Genomic DNA, 24,095 nt, shown 5'->3' with positions numbered 1-24,095 from the left:
AAAACCCAATGTTATTTTCTGGGAAAAAGCAGAAGATTATTATTTTGCTGTAAAAGTCTCAACATTGTAAGATTTAGTAAGCACACTGAATAAGGTACTGGATTGTTACTAATCACCTTTTTCACATACTGACAATCGCATTATGCTCTACAATGCCCACTTTCCATGTTTGAAAATGTTCTCTCACAGTCCCTGTTCAATCTCTGCAGTCAAGCCAGAGGTCAGGTTTGCTTTAACTAAATGGAGAGGCAGAGGCCTGAAAGGAATACTGAGCAGGTATCCACAAGCAACTTGTTTAAACATGCTAACAAACCTCTATGCTCATGTTAGAGATATGCAGCAATGTTGCCACCTATTTCATAACTGCTACTATTCATACTAAGATTATGTGAAACATCAACATTCTGTGCAGTGATTAGCCCAGTACTACAATACTACAATAAAGGCAAACGTACTCCACAAAGTCTAGGGGGCTCTTCTTTTTGCTTTTTTTGTTAACCAAAAGCAAACAGAAATAAATTATAATGGAGACTGCACTTTAAAAGAGGCATTCCTCAACTATTAAATGCATGTGACTGATATTCTGGGTAAACAATATTTTGTAGTGACCAAAGAAACTGTTACATAATCACAAAATATACGTAGAAGAAGTTTGCTGGTTAAAATTTTTACAGTTTATAATGGTTTGACACAAGTAACAGTTTCATTAGCAAAATGGAAGGCTTCTTTGCTACTAAAAATTTAATATCCATTCGGAAAACAATTACTATGAAATCTTTTGGTGTTGCATGTAACTTCTGAAGCCTAACATATCATGCAGTTTATACAAATTACTGTTCTGTCAGACTTCATGAAAATAGCCACAGTATTACTCACTTCCTCTAAGCAATCATACCATATTTAATATGATATTTTCATGTCATGTCAAACAGTTACTATGAATGGAAACTGCATGCACATATGCTTGGGTACTTTAGGAGACTCCTACACTCCTCTTTCACAACACACTATCTATGGCCAATGCTCTGCACTTAACTACTTTATGCATGTACACATTACTTAAAGGTGGTAATCACAGTTCTGTACACCTCTCTGAAAGTTATCACCTTCTGAATCTGCATACTTTTAAATCAGGGTTTGTCTGCCAATATACCTTGTGCAGGCAGTGCTCTCTGACTTACTGCGCCACACTACCTTCTGCAGGCAGTACTGTCCGACTTACTGTGCCGCACCACCTACTGCAGGCAGTGCTCTCTGACTTACTGTGCCACACTACCTTCTGCAGGAGGTGCCCTCCGATTTACCATACTGTACCTTCTGCAGGTGGTGCCCTCCAATTTACCGCACTGTATCTACTTTCTGCAGGCACTGCCCTCTGACTTACCGTACCTTCTGCAGGCAGTGCCCTCCACTTTACCATACCTTCTGCAGGCAGTGCCCTCCGATTTACTGTACCTTCTGCAGGCAGCGCCCTCCGATTTACTGTACCTTCTGCAGGCAGTGCCCTCCGATTTACCGTATTGTACCTTCTGCAGGTAGTGCTCTCTGATTTACCATAATGTACCTTCTGCAGGTAGTGCTCTCTGATTTACCATACTGTACCTTCTGCAGGCAGTGCTCTCTGATTTACTGTACTGGTACCTTCTGTCGGTAGTTCTCTCCGATTTACTGTACCAAAATATAATACTTCTGCTTTACACCACAGATGTTACATGAAGACTTCAAATGGTAGGGATGATTCTGCCAGTCGGTCATCATACAGAGTTCTTATAAGACATCACTTGTCCTGCTGCAATCATAGCTCCTGGAGATGTGGTACTGAAACTACTACACAACAAGGAAGCACTTTCTGCATTAGTGGGAAATGGTGCAATGTGGGGATACTGCCACTGACTTGGGAACAGTGGTTAGGGACTCACCAACAAAGCATGACTCAGATGTGGTGCTCATTCACAGACCAGTTATGATGAACAGCAATACATACTGCCAGGTATTTGTCTGTGAACCCTGTGACAGTACAGTGTTGGCAGATGTACACCTCATACCATTATCAGTGCACTACATGACAATGTGCTTCCCCTTGATCCTGGCATATCTGGATGACCTACTGTCATCTTCTTTTGTTCAGGAATGTCTTGGACACTACACCCTTTTCTAAATACAAACTTAAGTGGGGTCTTAAAAATACCTTCCAAGTCTGAAAATTTAGCAAATCTATTAGATTCTGTGGTTATATTTTTTCATAATCCAAGAATCTCCACTGAAATTAGTAGCAAATGCTTCTTAAATTCATTCTCATTAACATTGCTACCTTCCTTACCTTCACTATTGCTGCCATCACTTAAATTCACCTGTTTGCCTAAAAGCGGACCAAACTTGTCATTCCTACCATCTTTTACTTCTTTAATAACTTCTTTTAACATATCCAGTGGGCATTTTCTATTTACGAACATCTCTGTCAGGGTTTCACATTCTAATAAAATCATGTTCATCTGAGGTCATTCTACAAACTGTAACATACTGGCCTTTTACTATACTACTTTTTTATTTATATGAATGAGCACTAGTAAAGTATAAATAAAAGTTTAATAAAGTACTCTTCCTATATACTGTGGATTTAAAACTTTTAGTCACATTAGTTTATGTATGGTGAAATCCAAATAGTTCATACTGTCATGTGTTATTCTGTGGATAAATCTTAAAAGTTAGTTGTACAACTAATATACACAAATTCCATTAACTTGTCTTCTGTGTCTATTCAAAAATGCATATATCATCCAGGTATGTCTTATATAATTTCCAGCATTCAACATAATTGGAGTTGTAAATAAATCTGTTCCCATGTATTTAATATAGTGTTAGCATATGTTGGAGCACAAGAGGCCCCCATACCTACCCTCCTTTCTTGTCTATAAAATTCTCCATCGAAGTAAATAAAATTATTTTTAACACTAATTCTATCAGGACAAGACGTACTCTGAATTCAGTGTCTGCGAGTCCTCCTTTACTTACTAAGGCTTCTTCTAACCAATCCAGGCCTGTGTCATGAGGTATTATTGTAAAAAGGTCTATTATATCAATAGTCACAAAAATATTTTTTCAGTATATATCTCTGACTTGACGCTTTTAAGAAAATCCTTTAATATACCTTCCTGTTCCTTCTAAATTTTCTTTGATTTAAAATCTAAGAACTTAGCTAAAGGGAAGGTCTTAAACCTAATAGCAGCCACAATTAGACTTAAAGGTGGATATCTACATTCTTATGGGTTTTAGGTATGCCAAATATAGAAGATACTGTAGGCTTTTCTATTGTTAAATATTCATAAGTCTCTACGTCAACCATCCCCTCTTCTAGCAACTCTCTCAACACAAAGTTTATTTTCTCATAAGAAACACTGATTTCGTTTTTAGAAACCCTGGAATACTTCCATCATTTTAGATACATAAGTCATGGTATGCATAAGTACTGTTCCTTCCCCTTTTTTCCGGTTTCATCAACTTCACATACCTATTACCTGCCAATTCCTAAAGCAATTGTTTCTCTTTCAAAGGGAGACTGGCACAAATTCTATTGTGTTGTAGTCCATTCCTTAACTCTTTTTCTACCAAATTTTCAAAATTCCTAAGTTGTGGATGTGATGGGGGGTAAAAACGCTTTTTGTTCTTATACCACTCCCTTGTTCCATTCCATTAACATTATTAGCAAACATTAATTCAAGATTCTTTCTCCTCACACATAATTTTAAATCCATTAACAGCCTGCTTATGTTACATTTATCAGGTATAAACTTAAGACCTTTAGAAAATAAATCAAAGTTGACTCGAGTTACAGTTTCCCCACTATAATTAAAAATGTTATAGTTACCACAGGACATAAAAAATATGCCAAAAAACAAAAGGGGTGGAAAGAGGGAGCAGCTACTGCAGCAGTGATCATTCAAATATCTACCGTTATGATAGGTTTAACTTGCATAACTGTACTACATTCACCATATTGAACACTGCTGCAGTAGACTTGGCTATATGGGTAGATTACCAAAGCCAACTATATTTGGGAGGTAGAAGAAAAAACAGTCTAGGAACCCCTGGAGAATGGCCCCATCAAAGCTTGGTCTGGGCCTAGAGAAGGAATCAAATTTATAGTGCTTTGCAAAAGTATGCAGAGAGGACCAAGCTGCAGCTTCTAAAATATTTCAGGAATCCAACCCCTTTCCAAAAAAGCCATAGATGAAGCCAAGGCCCTAGTAGAGAGGGCCTTGACCTGCCTAAAAATAGATGTGTTATGGTGAGTACAAAAAAGGTAATAGCCTTAAACAGCCATTTGGATTTTTTAGATACAGTAAAGAAAATGAGGAGATAAATAACTTGTCTTAAAGGAAATCTGGATACAACTTTAGGCCTAAAAGAAGGATTAGTTCTCAAACAAACCCTGTCCCTATGGAAAATGAGGTAGGGTTGACTCACTATAATAGCTTGCTACTCAGATTCCCTTCTTGCAGAGGTCAGAGCAGTAAGTAAAACTGTTTTCCATGTCAAGAACCTCAAGTCAGCCAGATTAGCTGGTTCAAAAGGAGCAAGTGTTAGGTTACTTTAATACAAAATTAAGATCCCAACGAGGGACCACCAGTTTAATTGGTGACCTCTTATGCAAAATCTCTTTTGACATCAGACTACCTTGAAAGAGGAGGATCTATGGGACAACATGTTAAAAATAACCAATAAATCAACCCCGATAGAAGAATTAGAAAGGCCACAAGACAATAACTCACACACATACTGTAAAACCAGAAAACAGTCAGCCCTGAATGGTTGCTGGTTATGTTGTTTGCACCAACCAGAAAACCTTTTCCATATGCAGAAGACTTCTAAAGTTAAGTATCCCATTGAGGAATTTCTCATGTGTTTTGTGATGAATGTCAAAGAAAGTTAATAACTGTCGCTGCTGTGGAAAAGATTCCCTGAGTCGTGTCAATCTATACCAGCCCGTACGCGTCCCGTCAGACCGCTCTACCCTGGAGTCTAAAGACCCAGAAACAAATGCGCATGAACAAAAACACAATTACAAAAAACAACCTTCACCCATGAACATGAACACAAAAATACAAAAATATAAAACAACCTCCACAATAAACCAAAAAACAGTGAACACAAATAACCTTACAAAGAGGGCAGAGGCCCTAGGCCAGTACAATCTACGAAAAAACACAGAGGGAAAAGCACAAACTCACAACTGTAACTTCAACCTAAGCCAGGCTGCAGTCCTGACTATTGGGTAGAGGACAAAATGCCTTGTAATTAGCTGTGGCAACATAGCTGTACACATGAAGTCAATATCCCCCTGTGCAAATTATTGCTATGCACTTAGCGTCAAATGTAGAGTATAGGAGCCCATAGAAGGTTGCTCATGTCTAGAGTGAAGCAATGCCTAGTGCCGTACAGAATATCCCCCAGAACTAATTCCTGAAGCTTCTGCTGGGTCCTGCAGTAGCCCTAGTGCAATGTTGCTGAAGTACTCTTCCAGAATAGGAATTGCCATGTGAAATGCAAACAAAAATGCAAAAATAGCAAAACATGCCTAAAAAATTTGTTTTTGGACTAGCTATAATTAATGAGGAATAACAAACAACAAAGTGCTGCCCAAAATCTTTTGAATTAGTTTTTCTTTTGCCTAACATTTTGCCTAAAGGCAAAACTAAAGAATTAAATGACTGCACCCCTTTCAAAAATTTTTTCCAAATGCTTGAGGAAAAGCAAAAAATAGCCTAAAGCCACACTAGAAACCACCTTAGGCATCAAGGAAATTTTAGAGGATAATGAATGATCTGCCTGAATGATACAAAAAGGAAAAAAAAATCCAAAGGGAGTCCTTTCAATTAGGGCAAGAAGCATTAGACAAAGTAAAAGCCGTCTTCCATGACAAATAAAATAATTCAGCCATGACAAATAGGGAGCCTGCGGTTGTAGAGTAAGGTTTTCCCAAAAGGAAACCAAATCAAAAGGATGGAAGCCAAATATTGGGTCTTATATTCTTTGCCCCTCTAAAAAACTGCTTGAACAAAGATCAAGAAACAAAAAAATTGCGTCACAAAGGTGAGTCAGAATGCTGAATTGAGCTGAAAAAATCTTTATCTGATATTGTCCAATAACTCAGTAAGATATTGAAGAGCCAGCTTAAAGAGAAGAGCTGCATTCCTCAAGGCTCTGAACCTGAATCTAAATGCTCTTCCATTTTTCTAAAATAGTAATTCTCTAGTACTACATGTTTCAACACAGAACTAATTAGGCTCAGATCCATCAAGTCTTTAAACTTTCCTGGGAAGCTCAGAACACCTTCTGTACCAACACTGAGATGGAGAAGCTTGAAGATGGAGAGACGAAGTAAAGACCTTTCCTTCTGAGACACCTTCTGAGATAACAGAAAAGAATCATCAGAGTGGTTTCAAGAGGCTCCTTACAAGACCTCTATAGATCTGGGTGTAATTCCTTTGAAGTCCAAAATCATCCTATCAAACTCATCCACGGCCTGGTCCTGTCTGACCTTAGTATTGTTCCTGGAAGGTGAGAAAGCATAGGTAGAAAAGCACAGCATCCTTGTCATCCCTTCGTGAAGACATGAAACTGTCTCTCACTGTGCAAGAGGAAAACCCTTTAGCACCACTTGGTTTTTGCTGGTGGTCCTGTGTATAGCTAAATGACTATGTCGTGAGTTCCCCATGGCACTGGCAGATTCTGAAACATGCAGGTGGAGATTTGACCGGGGAGCAGTCCCCCATCTGCTGCATACATCTAAGAATTTGTGAAGTGCTCCACTCCCTGAACTCCCTGGTTGAGAAGTTGTATGTTTAACGCCCATAAATCAAAATCAACATCTTGCCTGCATAGAGGATTTGCCATCCCCTGCATGACTTGTTGATGCTCACACATGTGCTGTGTTGAAGTATGTAGAATCACACCCTCCTGGAAGCTGTAGTCTTGAATGCCCACATCATGCACATGATGACTAACCACATCTTCATGCTGGCATGTGTATGTAATCTGTATTGAGGCCACCACTCTGTCTTCTCAGTTCTTGCATCTTAGGCATTCCTGAGCAGTGTCACTGGAGTCTGGTCGGCCAAAAATCTTTATCCCTCTTCAGAGTCCACAGAGAGGAATTTGTTGAGGTTCCAACATTGCTTGAACCACAAGAATGGCATTGAGAAGACAGTTATCCACCCTGACAGTGTCCCAATCCTGGTAGTGTTCCAGAATACCATTTGCCATGGACACGCAGGCTCTCATGATGAGGCAAAGTCAGGCAGACTGAAGACCATAAGTGTGAACAAACCCTTGCATGACTGTCTTGTCAGTCAGCACGCATGAAGGAGATAGTTGAAAAAGTAGCTTGACAGACCCTTTTTGTTTGTCCGGGGATAAAGGCTATCTGAAAGCTCACTCAGTCTCACACCCAGAGAGCTACATCTTTTGAGAGGGTACTAGATTTCAGAGCATCTGAGCACTGAAATATCTCTCATCTTAGCACTGCTATGACATTGGAATAATTGACTGTACTTGAAGCCAGTTTCTTTAAGCCAGAATCAGGGCAGTAGCCTTGTACAGGGATAAATTTGAAGTACTGAGGTTCGAAATGAGGCTATCACTGTGATGAACTTAGGAATACTTCTGGTAGCAGGAGAACAGCCAATGATGAAGACTGAATCTGATCCACGAATGGTCCAGCAACTGATTGCAACAGCTTTCTGCAATTATGGGCTTGTGAAGCCGAGAGAATAGATGCAAAGTCCACTTAAGCGCCATCTTGCCATCCAGTTGAGGCAAGAGTTCCATAAACCTGTAAATCAAACCTATTGAATGTCCAGATAAGTGTTGAACAGTTGATAAATCCAAAAATTGAATTTGTCGGTTCTTGGTACAGAGGAGAGAAGCAGAAAGAAAACCAAGCCCACTCTGACACTTTGGGGCTGAGAACATCTGACTAAGGAACAAAAAGTGGAGAACCTTGAAACTTTTCTTGTCTGGATAGCATATGATGATCTGGCTTGATCTGGCAATTGTCATTTTAAAAGAAAATTGTTTGAATATGATCTCAGCACCCATCTGTCTTGATGCATAACCCTTGAATAAAATCGAAAGAGATGAATTTTCTCCTGTAAAGGAGCTTGCAGCACCTTCAAAACAGACAGCTGAAATAGAGCTGAGCTGGCTCTGCTAGGTTAAAACCCTGACTGAAAGCCAGGTCATTAGTTCACTCAGCAGAACTGTCTAGACTGGGAACTATAAACCTTCTGCCCTGGACCCTAGCACTGCCCATGAGCTTAGCCCACCAGAACCCACCCACATCCCATAAATAACCTAGGCAGGCCAATTTCTACTAAACTCGGAGCACTCACCTGCAAAATCTTCCACAAGTCGGGCTGCACCTTCAAAAAAATTCCATTTTCTTTAAAAGACAAACCACACACACGGCAAACACAACAAATCTTCCTAAAGTGGTGCAAACAAAATCCTGGTCTACATGGCTCAGCTAAGCCACCCTCGAGGAGGCCTGAACAGCATCCAAACCACACTGCAAAGAATGCCTCGAGGCTTGTTGAGACACATCAAAACCATCAAGCAAAGCTTACCCAACCCCATCACATGACTGCACCAATGCTCCAGCCATTCTACACTTAGAGAGAAAACCAAAGCATTCAGCATCCACAATAGATTTTCATCAAAGATATGGCCAGAGTGGAATGCCACTTTAATTGTAATTTCATGCTTCATGCTCTTTATCAGAGGGTACAGGATCCCTCCTCCCAGAAGTTTTAACACCTTTTTTACCTCTACCACATTTTTAAACAGTTTTTAACTAGAGAAGCTTTTTCACCTTAGCCCTGGAGAAACCGCCTTGGACTCCGGGTGGCTTAATAGGGTGAGCCCAGGGATCAGGGATAATACCTTCAGGAAGGCACAGGAGAGGAGGTACAAGGGTTCACAGGAGACTGCAGGCTGCAATCCACCACTTCTGCACACACAACACAGGAGGAATAAACAAGGCCTAAGTACAGGAAAAAACAGAATTCTAAAGTGCTCTTTCTGGGTCAAGTAATCTTTGGCCTTCTGGCGTCAAGTTGAGGTGCTGGAGAAAGAGTGGAATGAAATAGAATCATCCTCAGGAGAAAGGAGAAGGAGGAAATCATCCACATCAGAAAGAGAAAAAAAGTGAGGAAGAAACTCTTCCACAGACTCTGAAGAAAGCTCACCCACACTTCCTGTTCCTTCAAAACAAACAAACCCTGTTCCCTACAGGCAATTTTAATCAGAGAACTCTAATCAGAGTTAATCCAATTCATCCAATTCTTCATAGTATTCTTTCAGTACAGCCCAACTCTGTGGAGAAGAGGAAGGCAGAGGCCCTGAAAAAGCCTTCCTCAAGCTCCTAAAGCTCTGGAAACAGAAGACTACCTTGGGAAGAGAGGGAAGAGAGAGAGAACAGTCTCCTGAGAGAGCCCCCCCCTTCCTGGGGCTTCTCCTGGGCACATCCTGTAACAGTAACTGTATCTGCCTGACTCTCCAGAGAGACTCTGCAAACTCTAGGTCCCCCTCTGGTCCGACCGCCGACCTCACTGTTTTGACTGCCTACCCTCACTCTTGCGCTTTTTGTTCTTAGGCCTTGGCAGCAACCGTGAGAGCCCCGCACGGGCGAGTATAATACACAACCAACGGCCACAAACTAGCCTCCTCTTAATAGTGCCTCTATTAAATCTTAAACAACGCACAAGGCGGCAACCAACAAACACGCTCAGCAACCAACAATAAATGCAATATATGATAATCCCTATGCGCGGGTATCTGCTTCCCACAAGAAATACAGTTATTCACTTTTTCTGACATCGGTAAATGAAATCGGAGGCAAAAAAAAAACCCCCCAAACGAGGTAAATTACTGTACCAACTCTGGTCTGAAACTTTCGAAAAATCAAAAACGCCAACCCTCACCTGCAAACCGACTCCATGCTTCTACCCGACCAAAAGGCAAAAAATGAAAGCCGGTCATGTCATTAGTACCGTACCCTGACGACGACGCCAGTCTGCTAAGCGCATGACCCCGGCTCAACCTCTCTCTGGTATTCGGGCGACTGGGGGACGCCGGATACCCAATAGTCAGGACTGCAGCAAGGGAAGACGAAGAACATCAGATACCACACAGGGACTTTCATTCTTTTTGTGTGATTTGCTTAGGCCCAGAACACGAAGTTCCTAACAGACCCCAAAATAATGTTAAGACTGAAGTACAGAACAAATGAAAGTGCTTCCCAGGATTTCACCCACCTCACAGTGAGCCCATCGTCTTCCAGTGCAAACTTGCCAGCAATAACCAAGACAAAGTAATTTTACATATGACAGAATGCTTACTTTCCAGTGCTAATATCCCCATGCTGAAACCAGCCAGAACAATCTGGCTATAAGGTCTCAACTACTGAACACTCTTGTGGCCAGCAAATGAATACATTAAATGATAGGCAACCAAACTTTTGCAAAAGCTGCAAGCTACCTTTACATATTAATAAAGGAAAAAAAAAACAGCCACATGCTTTTACAGTCGAATAAATTAAACAGCTAACTAAAAATGGGTAAAGAATAAGGGAGGCACAGTGGCACAATAGAAAGTGTTGTCACTTCACACTAAGAGGTTCCCTGGTTCAATGTTTGGCTGCAGTGCCCTCTGTGTAGAGTCTGCATGTCCTCCCTGTATTCACATGAGTTTCTTCCGGGTGCTCTGGTATACTCCCACATTCCAAAGACATGTAGTAAGTGGACTGGAGCAAACAGGCCATGCATGCGAGTGTGTGGTGCAGAAGAACAACTGCAACTAGGCCAGCCACCCAAGCAGTGTAAACCTTGATTGTGAAATGACACCCCAACCTCATGTGTAAAAATGGAAAAAAGAGGTTGTGGATGGATGGGCAAAAGAATAATTTAATATGCAATACACAATATGCAAGTAACTATCTGCACAAGGAAAAACAAAAGAAAATGTAAACAGATAGTTGATAACAGTACAACTCTTGCATCTAAATTGCCATATTCCTCTCAGAGTTGTAGCCCAACTACCAAGATATCTGTAAAACCAAATATTCAGTAGGTGTAGATGACACTCTCAGGCAGAATACAAGTTTGAGCCCATTGAGTCTGGAGAAAATGTAAACATTTTCTCTCCTCTGCAATCCTTCAAAAATTCTTTATTGCTTCCAAGTTAGAGTTCATCAAGTTTATAATTCAAAAATACACAGAAATACGATAGTGCTAGTCTTCCACAAACAGAAAAACAGAATCAGTCCTGATTTAGCACTACTTGGACTTTTTAAAAAAAATTTATTTTTTCTCAGCTAGTTCCCTCAGGCTACAGGAATAAAGCTCCGACTGCAATTCAGGCAACAAAAACTCGATTAGCAACTCTGAGCTTCCACGGACGTGGTCAGGAGAAGAAATAAGTGAGGATACTTCACACACTTGTCTTTCTAGGGGGGTTGCAGAGAGTTGGTGGTGACCCGCTGGCTTGGGGCCCCTGAAACTCAATGAAGATGAAGTACATAATGGCAGAAGGCCCAGGCATATGGGTGGGTCTGGGAGGAGTTTCAGTTCCATAGGATAGGCAGGAACACTGGACAGTAGAGGCACTGGTCTACTTCTCTAACATCAGAATAGGGAGAGTGAAGTCATAACTAAGACAGCCAGGCCCATTCCTCTGCAAGCAGCAATGGTGGTTTCTCTGGCAACTTACACTCAAACGAAGCAGACTCACCAATTACAGCAGAAGGGCTGGTAGCACCAGTGGTGGGCCATCTGACCAACAATGCTTGGGTAAGTGGACAATGGCAATAAAGAGACTCATGAGGAATGACAATATTGTAGAAGTATAATCCCTAACTTGTCATACGGAATACATCACAATACACATTTTCTCCAACTAAACTGCTCAGCCTATGCACAGTTTTCCACTCCAACACAGCATAATGCATATTTTTACACAAAGAAAGGAATGTGATAAATAGTTCCATTCCACCACACACACCTGCATCCTTACTAAAAAGAACTGGTACAAATTTCAAACATTTATTAAAATATACATTTTAGCATTCTTATATCTAAGAAAATATACAACTCTTGACATGCATAATGCAGAACAAGAATACAGCAGATTAAAACTCTGTCCAGATGAGTAAACTCAAATATTATGGATTACTATTGCAGTGATTCTCTCCAACTATCCATACAATGCATAGAGATATCCATATTTGTTAGGAGTATATAAAAAATTGACCAAAACAGTGAAGAGTGCAGGTGTGGATAGTAGCTACTAAATTACTACGAGTGAACAGTGCAATTTAAGGCATTATCTGACTGTATTCCTTTTAAACAGGTGCTGCTGCCTATAGCCATGCTTAGAGACAGTGTGTTAGTGTCTGGAAAGACTAGTAGCTACTAGCGAGATAAGAACACCTCTGCATCCTCCTTGTCTAAGACATATTATCGCACTGCATTGTCCGCTACAAATGTAAAGCACTGTTTTTGAAGTACGGCAGGCTGAGTTTGTGGCTCATCACCATCTTCACATTCTTTGTGGAAAGACTCAAAAGCGACGAACACTTTTAGGAATTGTTTTACTAGGTGGGCAGCCAAGATATTTTCCAGCAAATGGACTTAAGAATGGACATACAAAAACTCACTGCTGCCAGTAAAACCATGGTACATCACATGCAGTAAAATGTACAGTGTCCTGAATGTAATGGAGTGTTTTGCTGACTGTACTTTGCCCTCTGATCCTACCAGACCAAAGTCTGTCAGCATGTCACATGGTTGTTGCCCACCATGCTATGCAATGGCAGTTCTTGCAATAGTCTGTGGGAACAGAAAAGCTTCACTAACAGTCTGGCAATTCGCACAGCAGAAATAGCATGGTCAGATGGAAAGGACTCCTGTGACACCAAACCCGGTCAATACAACTGGATTCTCCAAGGCACAAAGCCACTTATTTTTATATCCCACTCACTGTGTTAGCATTCTCTGAGCTCATGCTTCCTGACAATAAGTACAGTCTTTCAAGAAAATCAGCATTCTGTCTGTAAAATCTGGTCTGGGAAATAGACTGAAATTTAGGTTTTGCACATGTATTCAATTTAATCAGTGTGCATGGTTTTAAACAGTATCTGACACAATACAGCACAGGAGCTGTTTAAGTAGGAGTAGGAATGCTGCTTTTGAGCTGCATCAGCAAGATCAGGGCTAAGACCAGGTTGAGTTCCATACCTTCACAGATGACTAGTTGCATATACTACTTCAAGGGTTACTCTCTCCTTTAAAAGCCATCACTTAAGTCTCAAGCCTGCTTTTCCTAGAGCCAAAGCCCACTTTACATTGATAAACTCCTGCTGCTCCAGCAATAAGTGCATCACATACATAGTATAATTCCACCTTATGGGAAACTCCTGGGCTACCTGGAGCAGAAAACATTTATTCTTTACTTGAATCTGTCAAGCAACTTTCTGGATTTCACAGAATGACAAACATCTGAGAGCAGAGTCTGCATGCAGCAGAATCCTACCCTCTGCATATTAATCTTGACTGACTTCACTATCAATTTAACAGGGTATACAAATCATGGTAGGTGGTGGTTTACATCCTCAAGTCACACGGCTGTCACTGTGCTTGTAGCATTATCAGGTTTTACAAACCTTTCTGGCAGCGACTTGGATATTAAAAAATTTGGAAGTCTTCTACTCGATCCTCAAGCCTCTAAATGTGCTCAACCGGATTCATTTTCACATCCAAAAATGCATACTGCAGCTTACCAATAAAAAGATTAATGTAAATAAAAGATTCTTGCCTACAGCTGCTATTGTCTGCTCTGCCACCTGTAATATAAGATGGCACTGACGATGCTGATAAACAGGACAATGTAAGAAGCTGCCCCAAAAAAATAGAGATGCAGTCTGCTCAGTACACGGAGACTGCATAACTGTGGTACATTTCAGGTCTATGAATCAACAAACTTTTCCTGTACACAACCAAAATAAATTGACAGTTTATAACAAAGTACCAGGAGAACTTTACTGTAAAATGCAATTGTCTAAATAAGAAAGCTTAAAGGATATAAAGGATATAAATATCGGTTCTTGAAAGAAGTCAGAGATAAATTACAGAAAGGATGCAGATGATTCTAACAAATGAAACTACACCAATAAAAATCATACCCAAGCACAAGTACAAGAAATCTCCAGTAATTTAAGAAAGTGGGAGCTGCAAAAGTGCAAGACTATTCCAAATACCACACCCAATACAGTCATACAGTGTAGCTCTTTCTCGTTTGTGATGGTCAATATAAATGTTTAATTCCAGAAAATACATTTTTATCAAAACTTCTAGAAGGAAAGTTGCAACACAATTATAAACGGAATGGTTAACTCTGGAAAGGGATTTATGACAGACTAAATGTATTACATCGCACATGGGAATTATTTTTTGTGCGCCCGTCTATGACAATTTTCCCAAAAGAAGAAAAAAAAAAAATCACTGTTTAAAACTTCATAATCCATCTTAGATCATAGCTCTGACTCATAAGGCATTCTAGGTCACAGAAGAGCAGCGCATTACATGTCAAACAATGCCTCCTGAGGTCTGTACATTAAAATCAGAGTTAGAGTTTATTACTACATTATGCTACATGCTGCAATACTCATACGAGTGCTCATAATACAAGACTGAAATATCAGCAGAAAAATATATTCTGTAACGGCTATCTGATCTTTACATGCACACAGCAACATACAACATTAACACCCGGTAACTGAAATCTACTTTAGATTACACAGCAGGTTCCCTTTATCTGTGTGATAACTTACAATGAGATGCCTGACATCTGTTCTTTTCTCTCAAAAACTGCTATGTGCCTTAATATTAAACTACAGAAAATTATAAAAGGCTTTGGGGAGAGATTAAAAATAGTTGTATGTCATAGCAGTCTTTTTTTTTTTTTACATTTTCACCAATTACAATACATGGCTAAAAACAATGTCCCCAGTACATGACAAAGTCAGCAAAAAAGCCAATAGGTAACAGGTCTGACACAAAGAAGTGTGTGAAGACGGTACTAGTAGAACACATCCAGGGTAAATTCTCTTTTTCCCCTAGGTGAAACAGTTTGAGCACAGTCCCCTGTCTGTCAGGGGCAGCAGGAGGTATTACTTTGCTTGTCATAGAAAACAATGTGAAACCGGATTGTGAGAATGTGGTTTCAAATGGTTTGCTTCATAAAAATGGCATCTGTACTCTTGTCATCCACAGCCGTGCCCTAGACCATAATAAAACAAAAGAAAATCAGAGTATCTGTTTTTTGTTCACCTTACATTAAACAATACATACCCAAAGCAATAAAGAAAAACTGCAATGCAACTTCCCAGACTAAGAAAGTAAACTATGGGAAGGCAGACTGCCTGCTTTAATAAGAACTCTAAAGCCATTTTAAAAACAAACATTTGATACCAGTTGCTGGAAAAGAAAAACATGCAATTGATTAAATTAAAAACGTAACTGACTTACTAAATACTAAAGGAAAATGAGCACAACCACGCTTTTACTGACAGCAATTAAACTGAATTATTTTATCAGGTCAATTAACAGGTGTTTCAAGATGGCAGACTTGGAAGGGTCAACCAAAACCCATACATAAATAAATAAATAAATAAAGCCAGACACACTTACCAAGGTACCTTTAGACTTGTTAGAACAAACACCAACAGCATTTTAAATGTATTTTATTCCCTTGCTAATTAGAGATGACCCTGGGACATTGGTTAACAGACAAACTAAAAACTGCACAGTGAATCAAACCAATAACTATAACATAAAGCTGGTCAGCAGCTCATAGCCTTAATCTTCAATACCAATTTCAGAAACTAAAACTGAAGAGGGTGGGTCGAATCTAATACAAAATGGGTAAAAAAACATCATTTAAAGAGGGTCAAGGGACAGAAATAGCCTACTCAGAAGGAACAGGCAAGTTGTACTTCCATCCCATAAAAAAGTTACACAAGGTTCAACTCCATCCCTTACACAAGGTCCAACCTTACATAATTGTCAGGAGGGTGAACATTCAATTGTCATCTGATATCAAAGGCTGCTTGGAAAGGATAACTGACATTATTAGGTTCTTTAACACTTTCCACACGATAAGGAAGAAAAATCATCACCCTTTAATGGTTCCTGGTTGAGCTCATGTGGGCATCTGATATGATGCACTTTTCAATCCTACCTGACTGACTGTAACACTTCTGTGGCATCACAGACATGGTTCTGAATTGCTTTGCCTCCAACCTCTCTGAGCAAATGCAGACAATAGTTCTAGGAGTTAATTCCTGTTCTTCTAACCCCATTAGCTCTAGTATTCAACAGGGCTCTATAATCAACCTTCCAAAGACAGCAGGTATACCATGCATAAAGGGGGATGCTATCTAATGACAGGTTTGCACTACTACTGCTGAGCTGAAAGCAGCAGCTTTACTGATCATTCTCCAACGAAATTGTCAGCTGATAAGCACTTAACATAGTATATGGAATTCATATGCTTGTATGGTCAACACCTGGCTTAAGCTTAACACTACCAAGATTGTGGCAAGAATCATTCATGCTACTCTTAGGGATTACTGACTTCCAGTTTTGCTTCCCAATATTACATACAGCGGAAATAATCATGTCTAAAGTGCATGACCTACAGATTAATATTGATGGCAAAATGACACAAAGGACAGATCTCAACTGCTGCCAAATCATCTCATCTCCATCTCCGGAATATCTTCCTCATCAAACACCTTATTCTTTTCTCAGATCTTCCAACCTCCCAGTCCATCAGTTAAGCATGGAATTTGATGATATGAGCTGTTAAGTCAATTGCCCATATTCAAGGTTACAGAGTTTAATTCCTTCCACCTCATTTTCCAGTTGTGTGACCTTGAAAAAGTAAATTAACCAGAACTCCCGCAGTCACCCATGAAAAGGGGCACTAATACCCACTGGACTTACTTGGTTAACAAATTAATAAAATAAAAATGTAAAACAAATACCTGACTGCATGCCTTAGTCACCCCCCCCTACTGATTTTTGTAATGGCAGGCATCTGCTGCTCAAAGACATGCAGCTTGACTGCCTGCAGCTCACTGCTAGTTCTACTACCTGGCTATCATCACATTACACTGGCTTGGTGGGGTTATAATGGCTGCCCATAAGGCAATGCATCATCTATCAAGTTCTTGTTATGCTCTGCCTATCCTTGCATTGCTTAGGTCCTCTCTACCTGCACGATCTGTCTGTTAGTATCAGACAATATAATCCCTGTGATCTGCCTCCCAGGGGCTACTTGTTCCTAGGCATAATTCAACTTCTATGGGATTTATGTATTGCTCAGAAAGGCCTGCTCTTCTGGAACTTGACATATGGTTGGCTAAGAAAGTCTCCAATTCTGGTATCTTTAAGCGCTCTGTATCATATGATTAGCATTACTATGCCAACCTTCACATCTGCTGTCTGAGCACAATCTTTTTTATGTCTTTGCTTTTCCTTATTTTTCTAGATTAAAGGTAAAGTTATTGCTCCATTTCTCTTATTCTTTGTTATTGTACTGTGCCACTGTTTGCATTAAGGTTTGTATTTTACCCTGTACACTGAGTTCAGACATTACACCAAAACTACAAACTGAAGCCGAACTACCTCCAGATATATCTCAAACCAACTTCACAAGCCTGTCACATGACACTAACCTTCTCCCCATCCTTCTGATTGAGTACTCTATTGTCCTTTAAACTCCAGGCATCTTATATGAATCTTAGGATGCTGACTTAAATCAGACCTTGCGGTTTCCAATACCTCACTAGGCTACCAGTTTTCTTACAGGCCTCTAGGCAAAAACCCTTTCAAAAACATTTTAGCATGAAAACGCCCTGAAAGAGGAGGACCCATGGGCAGGCATGTTGAAATGGCAGATAAATGAACCTTGATGGAGGAATACAAAAGGCCATACGATGGTAACTTGCACAAACATTGTAAAAACAGAGATCAACTAGCCATAAATGGTACTGGTTATGCTTCTGGCACCAACATGAAAACCTTATCCAATTGCTAATGCAGGATTTTCTGGTAACATGCTTTCTTATCTCCATTAGTACCTGCTGCATGTTCTCAGTAAAAAGGTGCCTTAAGGGACTTAAGACCCCTACCATCCAGGCAGTCAGCTGAAGTTGATGTGGGGTCACAGGGTGTATCAAACACTCCTGATCTTGTATGAATAGTTCCATTCTGTGGGGAAGCTTCTGGTAATTGCTCCACACCATTTCAAAAAGAAGGGAGAACCACAGTTGACTTGGCCAGAAGGGAGTGACCACAATGATCTTGGAGGATTCCTTCTGAATCTTCGAAGTACCCTGGATATCACTGGAAAGGGTAGAAAAGAATAAGGTGTTTGATGAGGAATATTCCTATCCAAGAAAAGGCATCTGTCTTCCAGACCTTCTTGCATGGAATCCTGGAGAAGAATCTTAACTCCAGATTGTTCAGAGGGGAGGCAAATAGGCCTACTTTTTTATGTATTTACATTTGGTGACTGGGCTATGAACAAGCCCATTTTCAGCGGAGACCCAGGGAGAAAAGCTCCCAAAAAGTATGTTTGCAATATTTATACCAAGACATGCTAGTTACAGTGTTAAATAGATTACTATGAAAGTTTACATAATAATAAATACAGTGTAAAAACAAGTTAATACAAGATGAAAAGTCACACCTCAAACCAGAAAAGTCAAATATGACAAAACAACAGAAATCAAACAATATTTAGTTACATAGGTAGAAAAAAAAACACAGTAGGCAGGAAGGGTGTTTGCTTAGCCAGGGACAGTACAGGAGCATAGCCAGTGATTGGAAAAATAATTTGTGAGCAGCTGTTTGAAGCTATGGGTATTGGGTATAGACAGCAAATGTTGGGGAAAGGAATTCCAAGTTTTGGCTATGGTAGTTGTATAAAGAATAAACCAAAGGTGCGGGTTTTGATGACTTTGAAAAAGTTTTTATCAGCAGACACGAGTGAGATAAAGTTGGATTAATGTATGAGGTTAGATAAGGCTGGGCAAAAGTTGGGGTTATGAATAAAAGAGTGAGCAACTATTAGTTGGTTTAGGGTTAGTAGATTTGGGAGTTCAATCCAGTTTAGTTTTTGGAGGAGTATACAATGGTGAGGTCTATGGGGAAGGTTTGTGGCAAATTTGGCATTTTTTATAGCAAACTTCTAGGCCATTTAGATCAGATTTACACAGGTTTGCGAAGATTTGTGAGCAATAGAGAAGGGTGGAAAATAGGTGAGTTCTGGCAATAGCAATTCTAGTATGGTTAGAAAGATATGGTTTTGCTCTGTAAAAAGCACCTAATTTTGTGTGGACGTTTTTGATTGTTAAAGCAATATGTCGGTCAAATTTTAGGTTACAGTCTATGGTAACACCAAGGAGTTTAGTATATTTGACAGGTTCAGTGAATAGCAGAAAAACCAAGGATGAAGTCTCTCTCAGAAAAAAGAATAAATCCAAAAGCAAACTGCCGAGAAGACAAACAAGGTGAAGGCACAATCTTTTATTCATCTCAAACAAAACTATGCAAGTGCTTTCACATTCGTGATAAGAACGCTTCTTCAGACATGCAATAAAACACCACAACAAGGTTTAAATAAGTGAATCACTAATCATGTGATCACATCAATTGAACCAAAGAAGAATCTTAAAGGTATAAATAATCATAATTTTCCTACGTATAACTTTAAAACTATACAAATAAAACCACAAACTTAAAACCTGTCTGTATGAACCATCGTTAAAACTTATGTATAAGTAACCTATAATATATAAAAAATGTGAAACAAATAAATGTAAAAAATATAAATGAAAAGTGTATATATACATCGTTGCACATAAGTCAAAGGAACATGTTTATGGATGATGGTGAATTTGATGGATCAAAGGTCTGTCCGTTAAAAATGGTTTAAGGGAGACTATCATTGAGACCATACAATTTGTCTAAAGTCTGATGATCCATTTGATCTCAGAATGTTCAGTATGATTTTTCAAATTACCCAGCCTAACATTTCTCTCCATTAATTCTATTACTAAAAAAGTAAACTTGTGGGACAGCCCTTTCTCAAGCACATGTCTAGCTAAGGCAGGTTCAACAGGTTCAATTTCTGTATCATTAGAGGTGAAGCTAGAGAGATGCTTTTGTTGTTTTTTATTGGAGGGACTAGAAAATATCATAAGTTTGGTCTTGTTTGAGTTTAGAATCAGCTGGTAGTCAGAGATGTATTTTTCAATGTTATTAAGGGCAGTCTGAGACTTTACTTGGAGTTCATTTATGGAGGGGGCAGAGCAAATAAGGGAAGCATCACCAGCATATTGTATAATAGAGGCAGGTGATGCTGTAGTATAGAGATCATTGGTAAAGATAATAAAGAAAAGTGGGCCTAAGACAGAGCATTGTGGGACACCAACAGTGATGGGCAAAAGGGGTGATAGTTTATGTTCCCATAAGGTGGCGTGTTTACAGTTGGAGATGTAGCTGTGGAACCAATGACGTGCATTGGAGCTGAAACGGAGGGAGACAAGTTTGTTTAGGAGTATTTATGGGATACAGTGTCAAAAAGCTTTTGACAGATTGAAGAAGGTGGCAGAGACAATGTTTCTATTGTTTCTGAGGTGGTTTACAGTACTGGTGAAACTTAATAGGGCAGTGTTAGTATTATGTTTGGGGCGGAAGCCATGCTGAGTAGAAGATAGAAAGTCTGTTTCTGAAGGCATTTTTCTAAGAGTTTGGCAAGTGGAGAAAGTATAGCTATGGACCTATAGTTAAGATAGTTCAGTAGAGGGATCTCCTTTGTGAAGGGGAATGACATGAGATATAAACCGGGCCACAAGCTGCAGAGAGGGTGAAATAAATCAGTAGAACATTTTGTATGAAAGGAGAAAAAAGGAGCTGAGAAAGGTTTGCAAAGCAAAGGAGTACTGCCCACACAGTAAAATATCTGATATGGGGAAAGTGTACAGGCCATAAATATAGAACAGGGGGTACTGCCAGAGTGCTGCAGAAGAAGACAGAAAAAAGAAAGCACAAGGAAAAAAAAAAAAGGCAGGAGGATTACAGGGAGTAAATGCTATACATATTGTCAAAGTGTAAAGTGTAGACAAAAAAGCGGTTTTGGGCTGAAAAAGACGCTAGTTGAGAAAGAGATCAGCAGTAAAATGTGGGTGGGTGGACTGTGGGCGTCTAAAGAGCAAAGGTGGTGGAATTAAAACAGAAAGGTGAGCTAACAGGAACAAAAACAAGCTATGGGGAGAAAGTTATTTAGACAGGAGATAATGGAGAGAATGGCTGGCATCCCTAACACTGCATGCGTATCCGTCCAAGGTGGGGCTTATTACAGAGTACAAAAACAATACATCTAGTGCACTACTAGGATCCAGGTGACCTTAACAGGATAACCAATACATTTTTAGCTTTCGGGCTGAGGAACTCCCTATGGATCAAACATTTGAAGACCCCATGGTCTAGTTTCCACTCATGCAGGTCTGTCCTTGTCCTGCCCAGCTTGTTTGCCACACAATTTTAATCTGACAGAACTTAGAATGCCTACAGAGTGAGTCTGCGCTGTGAAGCTATATCCCAAGCTAACATGGCTATGGGGTGCAACCTTGTTTCCCCTTGTTTGTTGATGTACCACATTACCACAGTGTTTGGTCCCAGGGACCAAAGATAATTCATAGAGCTGAGTGCCTTGATCAGGGCAAGCATTTCTCTTATATTTGCATGTTTGCATTGCTGCTTGGTGTACCACACACCTTGCACTTTTATTCCTCCTAAACTTCTCCCAAAGCAAACTCCAAGTACTCTGACATGACTGACCACTTTGGAGGAGGGTGGGAGAAAGGGAGGCCTGGATTCATGGATATTTGCTGTCTCCACCAACAGATTTCTCTTATGACAAACCCCAGTACTGGGATTTGAAAGACAAAGGATGTTGGTGCTGGGATCAAAATGACTTCAAATACCATTGTACCCTACTAATGCGGAGTCTTGCCAGAGGTATCATGAGAATCACAGATGTCATCAGACCCATAATCCTGAGGTATTCCCTCACAGTGACCAAAGTCAGAGTGGAAAATCTTTGGAATAGCTGTAGGTATAGATCTACTTAATCACGTGGAAGAAAAGCTCTTTGAACTGAGATGTCTAGCTGACAACCCAGGAGCACAATCCCGTGTGAAGGAGTCAAAAAAGACTTTTGAATGTTCTCATGTAAACTAAGCTTGTATAAGAGATCTCTCATCCAATTAACAGATTCCTAACATTTTGAAAACGACTCTGCAAAGGTAATCAAGTCATCTAAATATGGAAACATTTGGATAATCTGTAGCCTGCAATACGTTAAAAAGGACCTAGACATTTTTTGAACACTCTTGATGAAGCTGACAGTCCAAAAGGATAAGGCAGAGAACAGATAATGTGATCCAGAGACACAGAGCCTTAATAAATGCCTGAAACCTGGATGAATAGGGATGTGATAAGCATCACTTAAAACTACTCATCAGGAAACTTGAATGAGGAAGAACAGGTTAAGTGACAGCATTTTGAACTTGGGCACCATCAAAAATAAGAAAAAAAAGAGCCAGAACTTTGGCACAAACATCATCCTTGAATGAAAACCTTTCCCAATCTGGGAAGAAGGAAATGGATCCATCACTCCCTGGGACAGTGTGTGGTGAAGGACAGGGGGAAATAAAGGAGTCTGGGCTGGTAGATGAAGAATTCTTCCTGGAAAGGAGGGATTTCTTCACACTGCCATCTGTAACCTTGATGAATGATCTTCAGAACTTGTATATCTTGATACTATCTGTTGCAAAAGATTACAGTGGAGATCAAGACTTTCTGGAAAGGAAAAGAGTTACTCTGACTTACTGGACTATCCTTGGTTGGGGGGGGGGCTCCCAAATCCCACCATCACCAGCATGTCTTCTTATACAGCTATTTACCTGAATTTTTTGAGCTGGTTTATTTTTGGGGTTTTTTGTCAGAAGCGGAAAAGGGGTTAGAGAATCTCTTAGAAATTTTGGAAAACGAGGTTCTGAAGATTCCTTGCATCAACCTACCCCTTTCATCATACCTTTTGATAACCCCTGCTGTAGCAGAACCAAAAAATGAATCTCTATCCAAAGGAGAATTTAAATCTCACTTCTCCCATTATCTAGTAGTTCTGATAATGCAGTCAGCCAAACCTCCTCAAAATAGTACCAATGGCCATAGTCCTTAAAGTATCAACAAAGTCATACACACACTGTAAACAATGATTTGTGACTTGTACAATGGAAGAAACTACATTATTTAAAGTAGATTTTTCCTCACAAGAAGAAACTGCAGAAAAAACGTTACTTCTACTTTCTCAGTTAGCCAGAATAAACTTTACCATGTCATCCTGAAAATTCAACATTCTGAAAAATCAATGATGCACAAGCATACCCCCTTTTTCCCCATACGTATCAATAATTTTCAAATCATTGTCAGAAAGAGCAGATTTGGAATTAATTGAATGTTTAGTAGCAGTAGGAACTAAAGCTACAGCTGCTAGATCAGGTCTGGGAAGAATACATACAAACTTAAGATTGAGGAACTTTGTTGCCCCTAAAAAGATAGAATGCATAGACAGACTAATCAGGAAAACCACAGTCAGAGAGACACAACCTCCATAGAAATGGAGGAATGGGTGAAAGTTCCAAAAAATCCTTCTGTAACAGCTCATAGTATTTTCTAAGGGCCTGAGAAACCTCATTGTTCACCTACTGAAAACACTGGCACATTCTGGAAATAGTCTCAGAGAAAGAAATCCCCTACAGGGAGAATGAGAAACTAACTCTCCTCTGGGTTTGAATCAGAAAATTGTGGAGAAAATGCTGCATCTGTCCCTTCCTCTTCCTGTCCAGATCCAGAATCTTAATTCTCTACAGGAAAAGAGGCATCTCTCTCTCTTTACCAAAAACA

General features: G+C 39.8%; 1 protein-coding gene and 1 long non-coding RNA gene across 2 annotated transcripts in view; both read right to left on the bottom strand.

Annotated features, from left to right (window-relative positions):
* Positions 1-24,095, bottom strand: part of RRAS2 (RAS related 2) — a gene marked incomplete in the record, with an annotated part of 709,318 nt that overhangs the window by 463,031 nt on the left and 222,192 nt on the right.
* Positions 14,340-24,095, bottom strand: part of LOC122811152 — an 81,553-nt gene continuing 71,797 nt past the window's right edge. Inside the window, exon 3 of the long non-coding RNA XR_006366216.1 lies at positions 14,340-15,333. This is a non-coding gene — a long non-coding RNA (uncharacterized LOC122811152). The remainder of the gene's footprint in view (positions 15,334-24,095) is intronic.

This window comes from Protopterus annectens, chromosome 9.part0 (genome assembly GCF_019279795.1).
Source record: "Protopterus annectens isolate FY-2018-M chromosome 9.part0, PAN1.0, whole genome shotgun sequence".
NCBI lineage: Eukaryota > Metazoa > Chordata > Ceratodontiformes > Protopteridae > Protopterus > Protopterus annectens.
Note: the sequence above shows the minus strand (reverse complement) of the source record. Positions and strands in the feature narration are given on the sequence as shown.